The sequence below is a fragment of the Giraffa tippelskirchi genome, chromosome 5 (assembly GCF_054371585.1).
Source record: "Giraffa tippelskirchi isolate mGirTip1 chromosome 5, T2T-mGirTip1v1.2.pri, whole genome shotgun sequence".
Taxonomy (NCBI): Eukaryota; Metazoa; Chordata; class Mammalia; order Artiodactyla; family Giraffidae; genus Giraffa; species Giraffa tippelskirchi.
In genome coordinates, this window is record NC_137279.1 from 31,596,028 (window position 1) to 31,606,727 (window position 10,700).

Here is a 10,700-nt window from a genome sequence, read left to right on the forward strand (position 1 = left end):
GACAGAGGAGCGCAGTGGGCTACAGTCCATGGGGTTGCAAAGAGTCAGACACTACTGAAGCAATCCAGCACACACTCACAGTGTTGTTAACTGTAGGCATGAGTCATACAGCAGGTCTCCAAAACTTATTCATCTTGTATAACTGAAACTTTATACCCTTCAGTTTGGTTTTTTCCTTTTTAAATTAATTTTTATTGGAGTATAGTTGCTTTACAGTGTTATATTGTATTAGTTGCTTCAGTCGTGTGTGACTCTTTGCAACCCCATGGACTGTAGCCCAACAGGTTCCTCCGTCCATGTAATTCTGCAGGCAAGAATACTGGAGTAGGTTGCCATGTTATATTAGTTTCTTGTTATTGTTCAGTCGCCAATTCATGTTTGACTCTTTGAGACTCCATGGACTACAGCACGCCAGGCTTTATGTACAGCAAAGTGAATCAACTATACATATACATATATCCCTTCTTTTTTGGATTTGCTTCCCATTTAAGTCACCATAGAGCACTGAGTAAGGTTCCCTGTGCTATATAGTAAGTTCTCATTAGTTATCTATTTTATACATAGTATCAATAGTGTATATATGTTCTCTCAATCACCCAATTCATCCCACCACCACCCCCTTTCCTCTCTTGGTGTCCATACCTTTGTTCTCTATGTCTGTGTCTCTATTTCAGTTTTGCAGTAAGATCATCTATATCATTTCTCTAGATTCCACATATATGTGGTAGTATGCCATATTTTTCTCTTTCTGACTTACTTCATTCTATATGACAGTCTCTAGGTCCATCCGTGTCTCTACAAATGACCCAGTATCGTTCCTCTTTATGGCTGAGTAATATTCCATTGTATATATGCACCACATCTTCTTTATCCATTCCTCTTTGAAAATCAATTCCCCATCATCCCCTCCCACAGCCCCAAGCAGCCACCATTCTCCCTTCCACTGCTGTGACTCTACTTTAGGCTCCACATGTAAGAGGGATCCTGCAGTGTGTGTCCTTTGGTGACCAACTTACTTCACTCAGCACAAAGTCCTCCAGGTTCATCTGTGTTGTTGCCAATGGCAGGATCCCCTTCCCCTTTTAAGGCTAAATAATATCCTGTTGCATGTGTATATCGCATCCTCACCTGTTTACCACTGATGGACGCAGGGTGTTTCCTTCCTTCGGCTGTTGTAAATAATGCTGCAGTGAACACAGCAGAGCAGATACCTTTCCAAGATTCTGAGTTCAGTTGGTTTAAAAGGAAATGATGTTCTCATGAGACATTTGTAGGGACACCTCTGTGCACAAACCAAGGAACGTGTATGTGTGTGTGTCTGTGATCACATGAGGACGTGCTTCGCAGCTACAGCCCAGCCCATGATCAAAGGCTCAGGCTTCGAGTCACTGGCCAGAGGCAAAACCACCCACGGGAGGAAGTAGATGCCAACAGCTCAGACACATGACCCACATTACTTGAGGGAGGCTAGACACTCTCATGACCCAGTGCCAGCTCTGGGCTCCCCTGACCTCTCTTTGCTTTGCTCTGCTGCTCTGCTGCCCCTCTCCATGGTCACCGGCTTTTGGGGGGACAGTGCAGGCCCCCTTTTTGTCCTCTCCCTCCTTTGTTTCTGGCTTACACAGTGAACTTCTGTTCGGCACCAAGGAGGTACTACCAAGCCGCCCCAACAAATCGCTCCCTGCAGCCCAGCCTGGCTTCAAACACCCTCCCCCCAACACTCCATCTTCCCCCAAAGCTGATTGCCCAGGCTCTCTGCAGGTGATCCAGGTTTTGAGGAAGGTCTAGCAGAGTTATGCAGGAGAGATGTGGAGAGGGAGGAAGGTGATGAAGAGGCTGCCTCTATCTGCTACCTCCCGTGACCCTAACCTCTCTCCAGGCTATAGTGGGAAGTATGGACCAGCCCTGCCTGTGGACCTAGAACAGAGATGCCATGGATTCTGGATGCTGAGGGTTCTAGATGCTGAGGCTTGACATGAGCTCAGGAAAATGTGTTTCCAACACCTAGGTATCCACTGCAGGTACACAGCTGACAGCATCTGCCTCTTCCAACCTCCTGGCCTTTGCACCTTCTATGAGAACACAAGTGTGGATGTATCACAGGTGGCAGGAAGCCAGCAGGTTACAAAGATAGGCTGGGATGTGTGGGGAGCATTCTTACCTCTGATGGCTGGTGTTGGGGAGGATGGTCACTCTTTTCATCATATACTTTCAGAAAGAACTGAGTCCCTGAAGGGGCTGCCCTTATCCTAAGGTCGGACTCACGTTGCTATGACATCCCAGCTCACTAGTCCATCCCTTTCTGTGTCGAGCAAGATGGAGGGGCGAGGGATAGAATGCTGTTCAAATTCATTCAGAAATGAAGATGAGCACTTTGGAATGGACGACTGTGCCTCTGCTCTGCTTTCTAGAACAGCAGCCTCTAGGGTGAGTGGCTTGTGCTCTCTGGGAACTAGGTAAGCGCTCATCACTTCCGTCTTGCTTCATCCCCACAATGCTCTTTACAGGCAGCTACTGTGTCTTTTCTCCATCTTATCAGAGAGGAAACTGAGGCTCAGAGTGGTCAAATTATTCAGTTCAAGTCAAACCACCCCAAGATGTAGAGGTTTAGAATAGCTGTCATTTACGAGCTCGTGATTCTTGGCTTGGTCAGCCCAGCCTCTGTCAAGTTGCTATGACCAGTGTGGGGCAGAGCAGGGACTTGGACTATGAACCCACAGTCCCTACGTACCCCCCCACCTGCTGCCACATCCTACTCCACAGAGATGAAGGAGTCTTTCTCTCCAGAGGGGACCGGGACCCAGAACTGATGATCTGATGCGCAGAACACTTGTGACTAAACCTGAGTGTGAAAGGGCACCTCCTGGCCTGGTGTCCTTCCTTTGGGAGTATTTTACCCTACTGCCCTTTCCTGCTCTGCTGTGACCACCATCTCTGCAACCACAGGGAAACCAGCAAACCTCTGCAGGGTCCCTTAGAGGCCCTGGTGTGGGGAGAGCTGCTCCCTCGACTGTGTGGTCCCCTCCTTGTCACCACACATCACCCCTGTCTGCAGGAATGTGAGTCCTGGAATAGGTGGGGTTTCCCAGGAGAAGTGAACAGGATAGGCTGGGAAGGGAGGAGGGAGAAATGGGCCTTGGGCCAGCGGTGGAGAGAGGGCAGAGCTTGAAGGAATGCAAGGACATGCAGCTAAGATTTCGGAAGTAATATTTCATGGGCTGCCTGGTGAGAAGCAACCTTTCCTCTTTAGAGTCACCCCAAGTGAGCTGCCTCCCAGGAGAGACACCACACTGCCTGCCCACCAAGTTCCTGCTGCCCCACCTCCTCCTGAAAGCCAGGCCCAGGAGGGCTAAGAGGGCCCTCAGCTGTTGCACCCTGTCTGCGCAGGTCATGGCCAGGTCACTGAATTGTGGGACCCGTGTCATCAGCCCAGGTCAGCACTATGAGTGAGCCTTCAGCATTCTGCTGGCCTGACTTCCATTGTCACCCCCTGCCTCCATGGTGACCAGCTCCCCAGCCAACAGGCTCCCTTTCATTCAACTTTTTTACTATTTACACCAGCACCGTGACCCTCTCCTCAGCAGGGAAGGGCCCCCAGTATGGCACTTCAGCCTCTCCAGAACTTTCCACCACTTGGCACATCACCCACATGTACGTTGTGTGTGCATCTCTCTCAAGGAAGCGCATGTGCCCCAAAGATGGGGTATAGTTGGATGGATGTCTGTCACATCTGCCCACGCATCAAATTCTCCAAGGTCAGCTTCTGCCTCTGAAGTGGCTGCATCTTCAGAGATTAGTTCTGGAGGACAGTTTGACATAAAGCCCACTCTTTGTCACCTTCTTTAAAAAACAAAAGCCAGCTGTGAAGGGACAAATGCTCTTGGGCACCCAGCCCCTGGAAGTCTTATCAGGTTTTTCCAGAAAGCAGGAGTGGACTGGAGAAGTTTCTCAGGCTGGTGAAGAGATGCTGTGACTCTACATGAAAACACAAAGGTTGGGTTCACACAAAACTTTCTTTCTCCTGCATTTGAGGGCCTTCAACAATCCAAAGCTGTTCCTCCATCAAAGTCAGCCCAGGGGCATCTCTGCTCTAGGTCCACAGGCAGGGCTGGCCCATACTTCCCACTATAGCCTGGAGAGAGGTCAGGGTCTCCTCATCACCTTCCACCCCCTCCAGAACCTGTAACCACAGCTGGTCCTCCCAGGGTTGTTTATCACCTGCCACTCCAGCGAGGTGGCCCGCACAGTGAACATGTATTTGTGCATGCTAAATCTTTTCAGTAGTGTCTGACTCTATAAGACCCCATGGACTGTAGCTCTCCAGACTCCTCTGTCCATGGGATTCCCCAGGCAAGAATAGTGGAGCTGATTACCATGCTCTTCTCCAAGGGATCTTCCCCACCCAGGGATTGAACCCATGTCTCTTATGTCTCCTGCCTTGGCAGGCGAGTTCTTTACCACTAGTGCCACCAGGAAAGTCCCGTACAGCGAGCAGGGAATGGGAAGTGGGACTGATATCCCAAAGCGATTCCAGCCACAAGGTCAGGAGAGGGGAGGTGGGCCTGCTTGGAATTTAGGCCAGGTCCTCAGCCATTTCCATCAATCTACATGGTCTCTGGCACAGACAGATCAAGCTGCCTCTGGGGCCTTGGACAGCAGCTGCTGACTCCTGGAACCTCACTCCGTTCCTACACAAACTGCTGAAGCAGCAACTTGCTGCACTCATTCCTGATAGGTTCAGAGGCCTTCATCTTTGCTGGACATGAGTGCCTGGCTGGAGTGGGGCTTCTCTTCAGTCCAGAACTGTATTCCAAAAACATGGAGGTCACATCTTTAAATGAGGAATCGTGCATCTCAAAGAGTGGAATGAGAAGAAGCAGGGGCCCTGACTGCCATGAAGCTTGGACACAACATGAAGCAGAGAGGGGTTTATCCCAGCCAGAGGGATGGGCTGGGGTGGCCATGGCCAGAGGCTGTGAATCTGCTCTCCAAGAGGGTTGTAGAAAGTCCTGATCAAGAGGGCCAAATACCACCAGGACATCCCCACCCCCTGGCTGTTACTCCATCCAATTTAATGTGAAACCAGCTTCCTACATGGGCGGAGCAGGGAGATCAGGAGACATGAATGAGTTTAAACAGGAGAAGCACTAAAAGCATGCAAGCGTGTAATGAGTGCTCCTAACATCAACTTATTACAACACCAACATCCTCCTCTCCCTGAAAGGCCAACTTGAGTCCCACATCTTGCAAACCTTCCTGGACACCTGCCTGGAGTATCCTCACTTTCCCCGCACCTCTTACCCCCACCTTTGTTTGTCCTACAATTGCCTCTCCTCTAACAGGATGATGACAATAACAAGGATAATAATAACTATATTCTGTTCTTCAAGAAATAGAAGCTGAGGACTTGAGTAGTGCAAGGCTTCATTCTAAGCCCCAGGGTGTGACAGTGGATAGAACAGCCTGCTTCCTTCTCTCCCATAGTTGACATTCCAGTAACAGAAGTAATAATAGTGGTTGTTGTCACTCAGTCTCTCAGTCAGTCGTGTCTCTTTTTTGACCGCATGGACTGCAGCACACCAGTCTTTCCTGTCATTCACCATCTCCCAGAGTTAGCTCAAACTCGTGTCCATTGAGTTGGTGATACCATCCAACCATCTCACCCTCTGCCATCCCCTTCTCTTGCCTTCAGTCTTTCCCAGCATCAGGGTCTTTTCCAATGAGTTGACTCTTCGCATCAGGTGGCCAAAGTATTGGAGCTTCATCTTCAGCATCAGTCCTCCCAGTGAATATTCAGGGTTGATTTCCTTCAGGATTGACCGATTTATATAATGATAATGATAGCTGACATTCACAGAGTCCTTAATGTGTAAAAGGTGTTGCATTTATAACTAAGTTGTGTGTATTGTCTCAGTGAATTTTCAAAACCACACTATGGTAATCAGAGGTGCTATTATCACTCTCATTCTATAAATGAGGGAGTTGATACCCATAAAGGTTAAGACATTTGCCAAAGCCACGCACTGGGGACAACTGGGAGGACAAGAAAGGCTGGGACCAATTGCCACCAACTGAGATTTGTTTAAAGCAAATATCACATGTCCTCCTGGTGGCCTCACTGGTCACAGAGAGGTCCTTTGGGCATTTTATGGAGTAACCAGAAGTCTTCATCCCTGCTGTGACTTTGGCGTCTGTGCCCAGGGCTGGCACAGCCCCTCCCAGATAAGACCCCCAGCAGCCCAGGAGCAGGAGGAATGTTGAGGCCAGGCTGCAGAACCAGAGGTTCATGCTCCATTGACATTTGCAAGCTTCCTCTGAGGAGTTCATACAGGCATTTGGGTTGATAAACCTGAAAAATCTCTAGAAAGCATCTAACTAATGCATTTTCCCAAGTAGAATGTTTTAGTAATTGCTGTTCAAGCAACAGAAAAGTTGAGAAAGCTTTTATTGCAAACGCAGCAGGGACAGATAGCGATCCACACGGCTGCTTCTCCAAGGCACTGGCTCTCTTGTGCTCAACCTATTGACATCCATTAACATTCTTCCAGCTATTAAAAAACTGCATCTTATGCGAACACTCTCCACAGGCAGGAAGCCGGGCGTTGAATTACAAAGCCTGAGTAATTGCCCGTAGTCATCGTGATGGAAAATGGCAGAAATCACAGTGAGTCATGGGGTGGTGGAAAGGCAACTGTTTAGTGACAATAATTCTGTAAGGATAATTTCATTAATGGAAGCGGGGGATGGCATCTGTGCCAGTGAATACTGTATACACATATATAAATATCCACGGACAATGCCTCATGTTTAAAAATGGCCGCGTGCAAATAGGTAGGCATATGTCTGCCTTCCTAATGAATGCCCAAGCCCCAAGAGCTGAATGGTAAAGCACCATTCAGAGGTGATTTGTGACAATCACATGGGGAGAATCCTTTCGGTGAAAGGAGACAGGAACTAGGATGTTTCAGGTGTGGATGTAAAAAACTTTTATTTGATTTGGGGCCACAAAGGATTCAAAAACATCAAGGCATTGACAGACATAATGGCTTTCACCAAAGGGAGAACTTCCCTGTTTCAGAATTTAGCACATGAAACAAGCTGAGTTCAAATCCGTGCTCCTGGAAACTTTAGGTTCCAGAGGACAAAGCCGGATGCCGAGACCCTCAGAGAACCCCAGGTGCTGCTCAGGGTTGGATCCTAGGCTTCTGGACCAAAACAGGCTTCTGTTTTGTGAAATGAGCAGGGTCCTGTACTTTGAATGAAGGTGGCTGCTCTGTACTGCAACATACAAAGCCATGGGATTAAAAATCTGATTGGATATTTTAGGACTGAACTATGGTCTGCCTGGACGGCCTCTTACTGGCACAACAGCTGCATCCACCTCCCCTGGTATGCCATCCACTCCTCCCAGACAGCTCCTTCCTCCTTTCACCAAGAGTGCAACACAACCTCACCCTTTGCAGCCAAGCCTCCAGAATCAGTTTGGGCAGCATATTTATCTGCATCCCTGGTGGAGGGTTTTGCCTGTGAGCCCATCACAGAACTGGCTCAACTCAGAGGGACAGATGCACTTTTCTCCCAGAATCCTAAGTGCTCATTTATTTTTTAAACAGTGGCAACCCTCTCCAGTATTCTTGCCTGTATAATCCCATGGACAAGAGGAGCCTGGAAGGCTATAGTCCATGTGGTCGCAAAGAGTCAGACACAACTGAGCACGCACACACACACACACACACACACATAAAGTTCATATAACATAAAATTAACAGTGAATCACTTTAAAAGGTTCAATTCAGTGGTGTTTAGTGCATTCCCAGTATAGTGCAGCCATCATCTTTATCTCATGCTGAGATCTTGCCTTATCCCAAAAGAAAACACTCATTAAGTGGTCACTCCCCATCCCTTCTTCCCCCAGCACCTGGTCACCACCAATCCACTCTTTGCCTCTAGAGCTTACCTATTCCGGATGATATATATAAATGGAATTATACAGCATGTGGTCTTTTCTGTCCTTGAGCATAATACTTTCGAGTTTCTTCCATGTGTCAGCTGCATGGATCATTTCTTTTTGCAGCCAAATATTATCCTATCCTGTGGGCAGGCTGCCTTTTTCTTCATCCTTTCATCCACTGATATATACCTGGGTTGTTTGCACCTCCCAGTTATCATGGAGGACACTGCTATGAACATTAGTGTACAGGCATCTTGAGTTACTGTTTCCCATTCTTTGGGGCCCATACCCAGAAGTGGAGGTGCTCAGCCATATGGTAACTCTATGTTTAATTTTCTGAAGAATTCTCACAGGATTTTGATCCCTGCCTCCGGGGTTTGCTGGTGGTTTCTCTGTCTCTTTGTCCCATCCTGGGTCTGGCATATTCTGCATGTACCTCCACAGCTACACTGAATTCAGGGAACATCCCAATGACTATGTTTGGTCCAGGGACATCCCATGTGATGTATGCATGTCCGCCCAGTTCAGTTTCTCCTGCTGAGATCTCAGGTGGGTGCACGTAGAGGTGCACACTGGGTCAACCTCTGGGTCTGCTGGGCCCACCTGTCTTTGTACATCCCCTTCGCCAAGCAAGGACTAAGGGAGAGCTAGCTGGGGAGAAACTCCATACCTATTACCTGTATTTTGAGGCCATTGCAAACAGTGATTCCATGCCTAGGTCTACCAGGTCATTCTGTCACAGCAGATTCCAGGAGAACTGGCTAGACCATGGCCAAGGCCTGCAGGAGAGTCCTGAGCCCTAATCCTGTGAGTCCTGTGCCTTTTTCTCAATCCCAGTCAGTAGGTCAGGATCCCTCAGTCCTGTTCCATTCCCAATTCCCTGGCCTCCCTGTGTCCTAAGAACCAGATCTACTCAGTACCTGAGTAGACCATGGCCAAGGCCTGCAGGAGAGTCCCGAGCCCTAATCCTGTGAGTCCTGTGCCTTTCTCAATCTCAATCAGTAGGTCAGGATCCCTCAGTCCTGTTCCATTCCTAATTGCCTGGCCTCCTGGTGTCCTAAGAACCAGATCTACTCAATACCTGAGTAGCCTACACTTCCCAACCTTTTGTTGGGAAGGACTTGTTGATTTGGCATGTAGCAAAAAGGAGGCTAAAACCTTTATCCTCTTGAGGTCATCTATCTATAGAAAAGCGGAAGGAGGTGTGGACCTCTCATACTCAGCATGCTGGCCCTAGATTCCATCACCTTAATGCCTGCTGTGGGCATGTCAGTGACTGTGAGACAGTTACTGCCATATTGTTATTTATGAGAAATATGTGTCTGGTTATTTAGATGGTGAAAATATTTTTCTCATATATATTTGGTCTTTGGTCATATATATTTGGTCTCATATATATTTGTTCCAAGCTCCCCAAACTCTTGGAATTTCCTGAACAGTAATAGCAGTGGGTCTTTTGTTACAATGTTGGGTCTCTTGTCCTCCATTCCTGCAATCACTTCAGAGCCACTAAGGTGAAATGGGTCACTTGCTAGAAATAACAAGCCTCTCTCCACCACACTGGAAAGTATGTTAGTGAGGTGACTTTTGAGGAGCATCTAAGGATGCAGGATGGTTGCCAGGGGAACCAACCAGGAATAGAGTTGGTTCTTCCAGTTGGTTCTTTCCAGCACTGAAACTTGAGGTCCTAGCTCCTGATTTCCAAAGAGGAGGAGCTGGAGGTAAATCAATCTCCAGTGGCCAATAGTTTTACCAATCACGCCTATGCAATGAAGTCTCCATAAAAAAACAAAAGGAAAGGGTTCAGAGAGCTTCTAGGCTGGGGAACCAGAATGTTCCTAGGTGCCACCATGTTGGACCCCAACTGCCACAAGGATCAGAGCCCCTTTGCTCAAGACCTCAAATCCCTGTATCTCATCTGACTGTTGATCCATACCCTTTAATATCCTCTATAATAAATCCAGGGAGTAAATTGCTTTCCCAAGTGCTGTGATCCACTCTAGCAAATTCATTAAGCCCAGAGTGGGGATAGGGGTGATGGGAACTCCTGGTTTATTACCAGTCAGTTAGACTGGCAATAAGCGCAAGTGACTGCTTGAACTTGTTACTGGCATCTGAAGCAGGGAGCAACCTTGTGGGACTGAGTCCCCACCCTGTGAAATTGGACACTACCTACAGGTAGACAGTATTAGAGTTGAGCTGTATTGCAGGACACTGGCTAGTTTCTGAGAAATGCTTAATCACAAGGGTAAGCCCTTGATCAATGCAGGCTGGAAACCAGGACCAGAACCCTCAGCTACTGAGACAGACTGGGACCTGGGACCCTTGGCCACAGTGCTTGCATCTGGACACAAGTCTCCTTGAGAAACAGAATACAAAGATTCTATAAGGGACTAAAAATAGTCATGTGCATGAGCAGTAGGGGCAAATTACCTACAAGATACAAACAGATGATACAAAGAGACAGAAAAGTCCAACTGCTGCTTCTGAAGAGCCAGGAGCAAAAGCAAGGCACCTCAGGGTACACCACCAAGGGGGTGGGCAAACCACGTAAGTCACCCCTTCAGCCAGGCCCTCAAACACACCTCTACCTTCACCCCATGTAAGGGACCAACCAGCTTGCCACCCTGGAGGAAAGCAAGAAGTAGCCACGTGTGCTGTAGAGAGGGCTGTGGGTAGTGTTACCCACCAGGGTTCTTGGCTTCCCTAATCAATAGAAATTGACAAGGGGTCAGACTAGAAATTCAGG

At 48.1% G+C, this 10,700-nt stretch overlaps 1 long non-coding RNA gene across 1 annotated transcript; it reads left to right on the forward strand.

The window, feature by feature from the left end:
- Positions 1 to 3,562: 3,562 nt before the first annotated feature.
- LOC145504827 (uncharacterized) lies at positions 3,563 to 5,530 on the forward strand. Its single transcript, XR_014052544.1, has 2 exons — positions 3,563 to 3,993; positions 4,446 to 5,530. It is a non-coding gene; the product is annotated as an uncharacterized LOC145504827 (long non-coding RNA).
- Positions 5,531 to 10,700: the final 5,170 nt, after the last annotated feature.